A 14577-nucleotide genomic window follows, 5' to 3' on the forward strand; every position below is an offset into this window, starting at 1 on the left:
ATGTTTATCAGACGAATTCGACGCTTATTGGTAAGATATGTCTTCCATGTGAGCATATTTTGACCGACACCGGACAAGGTGTATCAATCAACATCTCAAACGGCCATCGAATCAAACCTCAAAAAGTCAAAATTATTATCGATCTAGATATCAAAATTGCTTGCAATCCCTAGCAATCTGAATTAGATTCTCTCGGAGGTAGAAGTTTAACTCAGGGGCACATGCGTTAGATAATACCACCTTAGATAAGCCTTGGTATGCTGATATATTAAACTATCTCGCTCCTGATGTATAGGTAAGTTCTCCTTCCCGATGGCTCTAGGTCGTCGTACCCTAATTGGCTTTATCCTTCTCGGATCAAACAATAGGGCTTTTGAGCCAAGCTGATGCGCTTAATTGTATGATCAAATGTCTTTTCTTCTTCTTCTTTTTCCTCGAACAACATCAGAGAAAAACGTGTGCGTTGCGGACCAGCTGGTAATCTAATCCTCCCTCATTTTCTTTAATTGATGTTTTACAAATTCAAACTTAATTAAAAAAATATTAAATATCTTAAAGAAAATAACTGAATAATAAATTTTATTTTTATTGTTAAATTGTAAATAAAATAAGTTTTTACCATTTTCATTTCAACTTTAGATGCAAATAACAGTTGATTCTAATATAGTGTTTTTGTTAGTTTAAGCAATTGTGAAAAAAATAAAAAAGGAAGACACACAGATCAATATTTGTTATTTATATTTATATTTATATTTATATTCAGTAACATAATACACTTTATTACGCCAAAAATACCAGCAAAAATTTATTAAAATTCTTATTATTTTCTTTGACAAATGTCTAGTATTATTATAATATTATTTGAGTTAGTGGAGATAATAAATCAGGGACGGCAATGAATACGACATTCACATTCAAATTTTCCTTTAGTCGCTTCAATGCACCTACTAATAGCCCCCCTCTTATGACTTTTGTCACAGTGGACTTTGCAGGCGTTGGCTTCACATTTTCCACCTTTTAGTGGATAATATGCATAACATGGCCCATTAGGTCCTATATCTGTTCTGTTATTATTAATCCAATGTTGTCCTGTTACTATGATAATTAAAACATAACTTTAGTTTTTATATTTAAAATAGAAAACAATTTTTTTAATAAAATATAGATTTAGGGAGTTTCTGCATATTTATAGAAAAAAAGAACTAAACGTCTAAACATATTTTTCTACATCATTGATTATTCTTGAAAAATCATTAAACTCAATATTGTATTATTAGACATTCAACTTATATATGTATATAAATTAATACCGCATCAAATAAGTTTTATTATAGAATGATTAGATAATATATTAATAAAGTTGTAAATGTAAATACAAACCGTGCAGAAGAATTGTGAGCATAACGAATCCAATAAACCAAAGTTTGAAAGCAACTTTCATCTTTGATATAAAAAATGGTGTTTTAGAAATTAAAAAGACAAAGAAAGTACATCTATAGATGAAACACAGATTGAAACATCTCTAATTTAAGCTATGTATATTTTCAAATTCCAATACAAAAGGATCTAGTTTGACCAAAAAAATTCACAACCTCTAGTTTTTTTTAAACTTATTTAATAAAAAATTTAACTCATTTATATTTAAATTTATTTAAATTTTTTTTATGATATACATAAACAATCAAATTCTTTTTTGTCACAGATTCATAATTTATATAAGGAGAATTTGCCAAATATGACTCACAACTTGATTTTAAACCCAAAAGAATATCCAAAATTAGAAATTACAATCAGCCTCTTATGTCCAAACAAAAAAAACCATAATTCATTTTTACGAATATAATCTGAAGAAGTCTTCTAAAGTTTTTAAGTTTTTCTCCGAGAATACTTCCTGTAAGTCTTCTCGTATAGTAGATTTTAAAAATAATTTATAAATTTTATAAAAAACAATTGATGGGGGAAAATTGAAATCATGTAATTTTAAACATTTGTAAATGATATAAATTAAGCCTAGTAAAATTGAATTATTTCAACATAGATGATTGAATAATCATTATTCAACCGTTTGTTTTATATCTATATGTTTAATCTTGATATGTTTGATCTATAATCAATGATTACTTACAAACGCATATGAAGCTTAATTACGCTTAATACAAAATGAGTGAGAAGCCAATGGATAATGAAATTTTTTACTCTAGCCTTTGAATGTACTTTCCCTTAATATTGATCTATCACATTCTATCGATTGTCGTATTTTACATATTTATTTACCTAATTTGTTATTTTTAAATTTGTATAATCAAATTTTTATATTAATGTCTTCGTTATCTAACGCAAAAGAATGTAAAATATGATGAGGATAAAGCAAATATTAAGCTAACTGATCATCAACTGGTTATTTGCCAAAATAGTAAGAAGAAAACGATTTTGGAAGTGAGCAAGAAAGTTTCTGGGCCATATGTTTTCAAAATTTATGGAGAACATATCACAACCTTTCTGAAAACTTACCCGACGATTACGAAAGCATAAGATTTTTACTTATTTACAAATAGTGTACTAGGACTTCATTTATGACAGCTTATTATTTTCATTTATTGTTCCAGTACTAATTTTTTCTGCTCTTATTTTTATTTATCAAAAATCGTTCGTACATGACCTATGACAGTATTAATTCAAATATTCATGACGTTTTATTGATTACCTTTACTCCATTGATCTTATAATTATTTGTGTAAAATGTTTCTCAACTCAAACTACGACAATGCTACATATACAATTTATTAAGTGTAAAAGTTAGTTCAATGTAAATTACCCTATGATGTTTTGGTTTTGATTGAGTTACCGAGTAAAACTTTGATACCACTCTCAACATTCAAAATTTGTAATTAACCAGTAAAGGTAGTTTCATATTAAAATTGCTAACATTTCTATACCCGCAACTAAAAACTAGCTTATCTTATCTTATCTAGCAAACAGTATAATCATATAGTTTTATTTTACCGTTTAATGTAATTATTGATATAATTTCTTATTTATAAAAATGATTCCCACTGTAAAATGAAATATTTAGTTTCTATAGGAATTTACCAAGTTTCCCAACTTATAAAAGTAGTTTCCTAAACAAGGATATTGTTTATGTAACCGCGTATAAAATTGGATTTTCTAAAGACGTATATTCTGTCACACATAAAATGAATGAAGATCTTGCAATAATTATTGAATCTTCTAATATATCGGATAATTGTTAAATTACGTTGAACCTCTTTAATTGCATATTCTAATAGAATATTTTACCTCTGATAATTTTCCTATATATAGAATCAACTTCTCTTCATAAATAAAATCAGTCCTGAAACGCCTGTCGGTATACTATTCTTTCTCTATATTATTGAATTTGTTTCAAACGTTGTCATTCATTTGTTTACTCGCTTATGTTTCTGTAATATTTGTATCATGATACTTTTTTTTTTGAAATGTTTCTCTTGCAGATGGATAATGAGCTGAATCATATTTCAGATGCAAAAATTCCCGAAAAGTTTGACCAAAAGAATTTCTGAATTTGGCAACGAGAGATGCAACTTTATTTATCCTATTTGAAGTTGGATAAGTACCTTTGCGATGATAAACCAGTTAATCCTTTTGGTAACACTGATGTCATCATACTTGCAAGTGAAGAGGCGTGAATCCATGGTGATTACATGTGTGAAAAGGGTGTTATTAGGCCTACTAATCGACTCCTTTTAAGCATTGTATTCTCATGAAGAAACTTCAAAGGCGTTGTGGTTATCTTTGGAGAAGAATCACAAAGCATATGTTATGAGACATTAACATTTTGCCAATGCTAAATTTTTACACTTCCAAATGGTGGGCTATAAACCTATTGTTCAACAAATTGAGCAATTTCAAACTATCTGTTGTGATTTGACTACCGAGGGTATTTATCTTTGCAATAATTTTATTGTTAACTGCTTGATCGAGAAACTTCATGTGAGTTCAGTGAATTTCAGGACTTATTTGAAGTGTATTCAAGTTAGGTTAACGTTTTTGGATAATATACTCAGCAGGGTAAAGTTTGAAGATCTAAACAAGAACCTCATGGAATAAACCATTTTCCATTCAACATGGCAACACAAGCATACAGTTCAAAAAGACGGGTGCTACTGATAAGAACTCGAAAGGAATTTGTCACAAATGTGGAAAACATTACAATGTTGAATACTATTCAAATTTCTATTATGCAGTTCCAGTTTGTTGATTTTATACTTTTTATTGCCAATTAAGCTTTGATTATCTAATAACAGTTTCCTTATTTATTGTTTATTTGAATTTATAGTATGATATTGACAGAACTGAATCAATAATATCAATCATATCAATAAACTATTTAAACTGTCACGAAATGTTTGTTGACCCTTTAAATTGTTTAAATATCAACAGTATACGAAGAGACAATGTTATTTTTAAAATAAGAACTTCATTATATATATGGGCTCAGTGTAGTTATCTGCGGACTGTAAAATTTCATAAACTTCTATGTTTTATATTCTTCTTATAACAGAGAATGAATGAACATAAATCAAAGGCTTACTCTATAAATAGAGATGTTATTATGATACACAGAATATCAAATCTCTTCTCGAAAGCTAAGTCTTTTGTTAGGTTTTTATATTATAAGCTGTGAACTATTTAAAATGATATGAATATTGGTGTTTACATTTGATGAGGTTACTCGTACATTCGTTTATATGAATATACTTGGTTGATATTCATGTACCCCTACAGATTTGATTTTTACAATTTCATATTTTATGTATTTGTAAAAGTCGAATTCTATGGGATTACCATAGTATAGTTATAAAGTGTCTAACAAGATTTTTGATTTATAACTTGTAGTTAAGAATATATTTTGCATTCTAAACATTTTCTGTTTGTTTTATGTGAATCTTAACCAATTGAAAGTTACCACTTTCGGTCATTTACTGACAGAGTATAAATATTCATAGCAATATATATAGATGCTTTCGACTCAATGAGTATGCATGCATTCATTTTCTACCTTTTAGCGTAATGAAACAATATACGTTCATAACCAATTTGCATCAGTTAAGAAACAGTTGGAGAATCATTGTCAAGGTTTTCAAAAGGTAATATGCTGATGATGGCAACTCAAAAAAGTTATGAAATTCCTTCTATCAGATGAAAAGGTAAGTTGCTTCATGAATACATTACTGAATCATTTATAAATACTAATAATTTTTAAAATATTCTAAATGGATTGAACACTAAATTTTATTGTTAGGTCCCAAAATTTAGGTTAACAAAGACAAGAGTTCATATAGTTCTAACCAGCAACACCAATGTTGAAACCACCGATCCATATTCGAAAGTAATTATTTGAACTTTACACCGTTTAACCTTGTTATCAATGGAAACTTTTGATAAAATATGCTCTTTATGTAATCCATACGTAGTTTTAGAATATTAGCTACGTTTATATGTAACTTTTAAAGTTTCCTTTGCCAAATATCAGAGTATTAAATTTTGTTATGCTGCATCAAATAAAACCATAAATTATCGTGTTACAATTTTTTTGGTTGATACAATGGTTTCCATTAGGGGTGGGCGTTCGGGTATCCGTTCGGGTTCGGGTCGGGTATTTCGAATTTTCGGGTATTTCGGTATAGAGGTGTAGAACCCGTTCGGGTATTTCTGTACTTCGGGTCGGGTTCGAATATTTTTAGTTCGGGTTCGGTTATTTCTTATCGGGTTCGGATATTTAGATTTTGAAAAAAACAAAATTAAATCTTCATTTCTCAAATTTCTTGTATTTAAAAATATAACTTTCACTTAACTAATTTTTTATTTTTAATAGATTGAATAGTTAATAGATTTGGACATAACATTTTGAAACTAAAAAGACATTAATTTGGTTATTGTTTTAAAATTTTGGATATAACTTTTTGTTAATTCTTGAAATAAAAAATTTGACATGCATTTTAAGTGAGTAGCAAATCATTTTCTCCGTAATTGTATGTATATCATATGAACTTGAAATATGTATAGTATCAATATAAATATTTTATATAAAATGAGAGATGTAAACTAGAAATATAAGTTTAATTATACATATGTTTGGTTATTTTCGGATATCCATTCGGGTTCGGATATTACCCGTTTGGGTTCGGATATCCAATCTCTCCTAATTCAATACCCGTTCGGATATTCTGCTACTTTGGTTCGGATTTCGGTTCAGGTTTTTCGGATCGGGTTCGGCTGCCACTTCGGATATCGGGTAAAGTGCCCACCCCTAGTTTCCATACTTTTAGATATTATACAATGAGAGTATAATATATCCTTTCCAATAGCTATCGTTGGTAACATTAATTATATCTAAGTTGTAGTACCCCTAATAATAATTACAAAGACGAAAAAAGTGTACCAAAAAAACTTTTCATCAGAAAATCAACTAACTGTTTAAGCATATACTGTAATGATTATATCTAGGGAGAATTGGAAAAAAAATTGAATTTTATTTTTTTCCTTTAAAATTTTTGATATTTTTGGTCATTTTGAACATTTTGTATGAATCAATTGCTCCAGTACTCCTTAAAAAAAACTTATTCTCGCGTACTCCTCTTTTTTTTAATAATTTATTAAATTTTTATTTAAATAGGAAAATTTGGTAAAAGACAATGAAACCAAGAGAAATTTAGAAAATTAAAATTATACCTAGGACCATCCAAACCCGAACCCAATACCCACTTCCAGAAATTGAAATCTCGAATACGTTTCCCCTTTCTTCCCCTTATTGGTTGAAAATTGAGGTTGAAAAGTAACTTGTAAAAGTAAAAATAAGGGCAAGGTTTCACTGTCTCTAACTTATTTCTCCTTGTGTCGACCATTCGCCTTTTTCTTGAAATTCTGAAAACCCTACTCAATCTCGAATCCTCAATCGAGAATCAAAACCCAAATAATGTTGAATCGAGACGATCCAAAGGCGAAAGAAGACAGCTCGAGTAATGTAGGAGGAGAAGAAACGGCGATGGTTCCAGAATCAAGGGATGAAGCAAACCCAAGCACCATCGACAAATATGTCGCCCCGGGAACCGAGCAAAGTCCCCGAGATGCAGATGAAAGCGAAGAAAATGCAAGTGAGAAAGAGGAAGAGAAGGAATCAAGTGAGAAAGAGGAAGAGAAGGAACCAAGTGAAGTAGAAGAAGATAACGAAGGAGAAAAGGAAGTCGGAGAAGAAGAAAAGGAAGCCGGAGACGAAGAAAGGGAAGTAAGAGAAGAAGAGAATGAACACGGAGAAGAAGAGAAGGAGCCCAAAGAAGGAGATGAAATGGAGGCCCGAAGAAATGACGAAGAAGCTGACGAAAGGACGACCCAATCAGTACGAGAACATGAAACTAAGTCACATGCAGAGGAGGTAAGTATTCAAATACGAGAACATGAAACTGAGTCAAGTTAGTGTAATATTGAGAAACAAATTAAAAGTTGTAGTGTGTTGATGACTTTGTAAATCTAAGTTGAACTTCAACAATATAGATGTACAAAATTTGTGAAACCAAGAAAAACTTCAACTTTATGATTGCTTAACTAAGTCCAAGTTTGTGAAACTTTAAGCTGATAGTCGTAGATGTCGTTCGTGATCCGGTTTTCACATGAGTGCAGATTGTAGATGACGAAGAAGAAGGCATGCAACCACTGAAGTTGCACTTTCCTTCAAACCAGTATCAAAAGTCTTTAAAGCTTTCAGGAAAATGTTACATTGACACGGCGATAAGAAATATACAAACGATCCTGAGAAAGGAGGAGGTGGAATGGTTCATAGAGCACCCACAGTTCCAACATTTCTTCCATATTAAAAAACCGAAAGCAGAAGTGGATGAGAATTTGGCTTCTCATTTTGCGATCAGCTTGTGTAGCAAAGAAGTATGAGTCATGGTTTATCGTTAGTGACGTCCCAATCCGATACTCTCTCAGAGAATTCGGACTCATTTCTGGACTATACTGCCATGAGTATCCCCCCAACCATGAGAGGTTGGGTGGTACAACATTCATGAACAACTATTTTGGAGGGAAAAGGGTTACATACGCTGACCTGGAGAAGCAGATTTTGGCAATGAAATTAAAGCCATCTCAGGATCGTCAAAAGATGGTCGTTCTTTACTTCTTAGCCAGTATCCTCGTCGGAGGCCGAAAGAGTGGAGAGGGAGCATCACCTGCGGACAGTTTCTTCCAGACTGTTGTTGATGACCTAGATGCGTGTATAAAGTTTCCTTGGGGACGGTATGCATTCGAACATAACTTGAAGGATGTCTCTAGCTTCTTGGAGAAATGCGACGGGGTTGTGCCGACGAGTTGGGTTTTTACAAGCTTTCCTATTTCTTTGGAGGTATTCTTAAGCTCTCTTGTACTTAGTTGTCTTATTGTTAAGTTGATGGTAATGTCTTTTTGTTGTGTGTTCGTAGTTGTTGGACTTTGAGGCAATTCCAAGCTTGAGGAACCATTTCCGAGAAAGTGTGAATGGTGCACGTCCTGGTTGCCCGCGGATGTGCAAGATGCCGTACAAACACAAAGGTGGAACCAAGACATTCAGTCTGAATGCAGTGAACGGAATCTTGGTGATAGTAAGGTAATTGATGCTTTATGTGTAGTCGAAATAAGGAGAAAAAACTTATGAAAACTTGGTGAAACTAAGGTAAGTAATGTTTTATGTGTATTTGGCACATGATATTGCGAGTATCTTGGTACCAACAACGGCTTAGAAGGAACTTCTGGAAAGCATAGGGATGGGCAAGGAAAGTTGATGGGCCGATGGCAATGATGATGCAGCAGTCGATCATTGGACCAAGATAATACTGAAAGGAAAGAAACAAGTTTTCTTTGAATAACAGTTCGGCATCGATTTTTCGGCTCGTACAGCTCAGATTGAAGTTCCCACCATTCGTGCTATTGGAGAAGGATGCAATAATGCAGAATCTGGACAGGCTCATGCATAATCGGTGGAGGCCCCTGGAGGTGAGGCTTTAAAAGCGTTGGAAGGTCGGCTTATGAATGCAATCTCGGATGGTATGAAGGAAGTGAACAAAAAAGTCAAGTCATTGTCTAACCGGCTAACTCTTGTAGAAAACGAAGTGAAAAGTCTTAGGGTGAGTGTTCCCAGAACGAGTGAACTGCCGTCGAAAGGGGAAAGTGATAATCCGTCCGACCAAGATGGTAGTGATAATTCGTCGGAGGAAGATGGTGGTGATAATCCGTCGGAGGAAGATGGTGGTGATACTCCATCGGAGGAAGATAAAGATGGTGGTTCTAAGGATGGTAGTGTTCTCGCTATTGCAAACCAAGTGCAGAGTGAACATGGTAATGGTGATGATGACATGGATGATACTGCAGAGATGTCTGCAGCGGCTGAGCAGCTCGAGAGTGAGATGCTTGAGAAGGCAAAAACTGAGAAGAAAAAAAAAGAAGAGGGCGAGAAAAGATGATGGAAAATAATTACTTCCTTCGAAAATGCCAAAGGGTTGCGATAAGGCGAGGAGTCCCATTTGGACAAGATGTCAAAAGATGGAGGAGGCAGCCCAGAAGAAGGTAGCTAAGCAGAAGGCAGGTGAAAAGAAGCAGAAGAAGGCAACTGAGAAGGAGGCAGCAGCTGAGAGGGAGGCAGCACCTGAGAAGGAGGCAGCCCAGAAGAAGGCAGCCTAGAAAAAGAATACATGTAGAAAGAACCAGAAGACAAAGAAGGGAGGTAAGAAGACAGTGTGAAATCCGTGTGTGGTTGTTTTAATAATGTCACAAGTAATCGGTTGAACTCTATTCGGTTTGTATGACTTCCTTGAATTCCCCTATGACTTTCTTGTTTGTTGTTGAAGACTTTTGTTGTTTAAGACTTTCTTGTTTGTTGTTGAAGACTTGTGTTATTTCTAGAACTGTTTAGAGTAGGTGAAATTTTTCAAAGTTTCAGTTTCATCTTCGTCAACTTTGTGAAACTAAAGTAAATCGTAACTGCGTAAAGTAGGTGAAACTTTTCAGAGTAGGGGAATGAGCAAGTAGGGGAATAAGCAAGTATGAGAAACTGTGTAAAGTTAAACTTTCATCTTAGTCTAACTTCGTGAAACTAAAGTAATTCGTGAAAGAGGGAAAATACCAAGTATGGGAAACTGTGTAAAGTTAAACTTTCATCTTAGTCTAACTTCGTAAAATTAAAGTAATTCGTGAAAGAGAGAAAAGAGCAAGTATGGGAAACTGTGTAAAGTTAAACTTTCATCTTAGTCTAACTTCGTGAAACTAAAGTAATTCGTGAAAGAGGGAAAAGAGCAAGTATGTGAAACTGTGTAAAGTTAAACTTTCATCTTAGTCTAACTTCGTGAAACTAAAGTAATTCATGAAAGAGGGATAAGAGCAAGTATGAGACACTGTGTAAAGTTAAACTTTCATCTTAGTCTACTTCGTAAAATTAAAGTAATTCGTGAAAGAGGGAAAAGAGCAATATGAGAAACTGTGTAAAGTTAAACTTTCATCTTAGTCTAACTTCGTGAAACTAAAGTAATTAGTGAAAGAGGGAAAAGAGCAAGTATGGGAAACTGTGTAAAGTTAAACTTTCATCTTAGTCTAACTTCGTGAAACTAAAGTAATTCATGAAAGAGGGATAAGAGCAAGTATGGGACACTGTGTAAAGTTAAACTTTCATCTTAGTCTAACTTCGTGAAACTAAAGTAATTCATGAAAGAGCAAATAGAGCAAGTATGGGAAACTGTGTAAAGTTAAACTTTCATCTTAGTCTAACAATTATTCCATAACATAAGATAATAGGAACATGATCCGATCTCTCAACATCATCCTTAAGCAAATAACATAGATATTCCACAACGACAACAACAAAAGAAAGACTTGCTAAGCGCTGACGCATGTCGTGGACTGGACGCATGTCATGGACTGGTAGGATTCGGACGGGTAAGCTTATACTTGAGGGCAGAAATCTCTGCAGCCATCACATCCACATGCTTCCTTAAGATTTGAACCTTTTCCTAGACACCGAAGACCCATGGTTGACGGAAATGGAAGCCATCATTATACGCATAAAACCTGAAAGTAACAAAATCTGTACATAAAACCCGAAAGTATCCATAAATTACCTCGAAATTTTTGCAAGTGAAGTATTTTCTCCCTGATAAAGTGTCAAAATCGGTTGGATACTTCGGATCCCGAGACACCTCGTTGATGATTCTCCCCCCCCCCCACAAGGGCATATGGTCGGAATCCAACACTCGGCATCCGCCACGAAGCCAAGCATAGCGATGTCATCCTTTAAAGCCTTCATATCCATGTCCTCCTCGTATGGATGAGTCATAATTCTGAGTATTCGAGTTAGGACGAAATAAGAAAGATCGCGAAGAGAGGGTTTGAAGAGAAATCTGAAAATCTCGAGAGAGAAATCTAGAGAGAGACTGGATAGTGGACATAAATGGGGGAAACAAAAAAACAATGGGTTTAATACACGTCTACGTCGATTCCGCATCGATTTTGGGGAGAGTCAAAATTCAAAAAAATGCGTGGGAAAATTCGAAAAGCTGGGCGGGAAAAAGTTTTCGTGCTTCTAGTTTCACATAGTTTGTAGTTATACAAAAACCTTTAAAGTTTGACTTTTCTGTTTTTTGCGATTGTTTTAGTTTTACTGTACTTATATGATTAGTGTTATGGTTGTATCAGCTATATTATGTTTTCTATATGCATTTCTGATGTGACCATGTAGAAATAAATTTGATTTCAAGATATATATAACTTTTCTAATCCCACAATTTAATGTCTACGAAAAAACTATATCATAACAATTTATTTCCTCCCCGATTATTAGAAAATGTGATCCAGATATTAAAAATTTCTAGTTAACGTGATCCGAATTTCAGAACTATGAATAAGTAACGTGATCGAAAGTGAAATATAATTCATCAATAATATAACAGAAGTTTCACCAAGTTGTACAATCATACAACGCAGGTTTCACAAAGTTTTACCATCATATAGCACAGGTTTCACCAAGTTTTACAATCATATAACACAGGTTTTCACCAAGTTTTTAAACATTTCCCTTACAACCAACTCCTCTTCCCTATCAGTTTTCCTTGAGTTCCCTGTGTTCCTTAAGTCCCTTGTGATCCATGTGTTCCTTGCGATCCTTGAGTCCCTTGAGTTCCTTGAGTCCCTTGAGTCCCTTGTGATCCATGTGTTCCTTGTGTTCCTTGTGATCCATGTGTTCCTTGTGTTCCTTGCGATCCTTCTGTTCCCTACGAACAGTTGAACCATCAACCAAAATTCCTATTCGGCACATACTTATTAGGACGGGGCCGACTTTCTCCTGCCGAAGAAAACCTTTTTCCCTAGGTTCTTCCCTTTTTTATTCGTACTCTGGAGGTAAGGGACACTTTTCCTCGACTGGATATATAGTCCTTCAATACGCCAAAGCCCACACACTAATCAAGTAATAAGGCAAGATTACATCATACATGTCACTCAACTCTATTGGTCTATCATGCTTCAAACACTTAATGGCAGCGCCAATTGCATGGACACATGGGTATTTATCTATATCAAACTTCCTGCAACTGCACGTTTTATCCTGCACATCCACCAAATAAGTCTTCCCGTCTTTTCTAATAACACTGTGTTCAAGCTTAAAAGTATTCAGCGGAGTCACTTGTAGTTTTCACCTTTCGGTACTCTCTTATGCATTTTGTTTTCCACTAAAGGAACCAATTTTCGAGATGACGGTCCGGCTGCTCCATAATTCCTATGTCTGTTGAACCACTCAGCTATTTTGTCAATAACTGTATCAAGCATAGGTAGTAAAGACATCATTCGTGCCTTTTCAAATAGCGCATTCAAAGACTCCGCACAATTAGAAGTGTCATGTTGTACCTTGCACCGGGGAAATGACACTTCGCCCACTTTTTGACATCGACACTTTTATCAAGATACGTAGCACACCGTGGATACCTCTCCCTAAACTCTTGATACTGCTGTTCAAACTCAGCCTCTGATTAAACTTGTGCAACTTTCCTGAATTGTTCTGCAACCTCATCCCTGCCGTATTTGACATGAACATTGTGCGATAGATTCCAGATACAATACCCATGTTTAGACATTGGATACACTTCAGCAATGACTTTAATGAGACTTGTATTTCTCTCTGAAACGAACACCAATTCCGTCGAATCCGGAATAACAGTATTCAGCGTTGTGAAAAACTAATTCCATCTTGCATTTTTCTCCCCATCAACGACACTAAAAGCTATAGGATAATGGTGACGGTTTGGATCCTGAGCCGTGGCAACAATTAAAACACCACCTTCAACAGTCTTCAGAAAAGTTGCATCCACAGTGATGACTTTTCTCATTTATTCAAACCCTTCAATAGAAGCTCCCAACGCAACAAATAGGTATTTGAACCTTTTTTCATCCAATAACAAACTTGTTTTTGTATTTGGGTTCACCTTCTCTAACATATACAAATAAGAAGGAAATCTTTTGTATCCTTCCTCAGGACTACCACGCAAATCCGCAACAACTTGTTGTTTCCCTCTCCAACATGTCGCATACGACACTTCCACACCTAATGTCCTTTGCACCAGACCGACCAGGGTTTTCGCAGTTGGTGTCTCATATAGTCCAGATAATCCTTATGCACTATAGCTGCAACACATCTTGGTGTAGGTTTCCTTTCGTTCCAGTACTTGACGTTGCGCGGGAGCATGAATGCATCCTTATGTATGTTCTAATCAAGAACGCTTCAGAATTCTTTATCATTGTAGCTCTCAAAACCCATTTACAACCCTCAGCTGCTCCCCGACATTTCACCACATATCGACTCTTATCCGAGTTGGCGATACTGATTCTGAAAGAGTTCTGCTGTGATGCTCTATCAATAATATCTTTGACAACTTCTTTACTCAGAAATTCTTGATTCAACTTAATACCCAAACCATCTTCCCACTCAGTAACCACTGGAATTTCTTTTGCAACACGTGGCAGCTCAATATAGTCGGAAATTGGACGAACACCCATAGAGTTATCCACGTCGCCCTCATTCTCCACGCTGTCCATGTGATCCAAACCAATGCCCCCTTCGTCGCCTTCTCCATTAACAACATTCTCCACCCGTTCAGCACCCGCTAGATATCGTTCTGCTTCTTCAATGTGAGTAAATAGAGTGACTGCACCCGGATTAACTTCAACTTCGGGTAATCCACTCGTAAGCTCACTATAGTTCCCACCATATGAACTTTCTTTCTCAACTGTTGATTGTTGCTCCGTTACTGGAAATATTTCCATTTCTTCGATGACCTCTACATGCAAAATACTTCTTCTTCCCTCTTTATCCACTGATGTCAGATACACAAACACATCTTCATCATCCAAAATATATGATTACCTCCTAGGTTCTACTACCAGTGGAATGTAACTCAGATTCAGCCTCTTTGTACACGGATCTATGGTCTTCTTCTTGCATATCCTCTCCTTCAAAAACGAATAAGTAATCTCATCCAATGATGATGTCTTAAAGGATATAGCATA

The sequence above is a fragment of the Brassica napus genome, chromosome C2 (genome assembly GCF_020379485.1).
Source record: "Brassica napus cultivar Da-Ae chromosome C2, Da-Ae, whole genome shotgun sequence".
Classification (NCBI taxonomy): Eukaryota; Viridiplantae; Streptophyta; class Magnoliopsida; order Brassicales; family Brassicaceae; genus Brassica; species Brassica napus.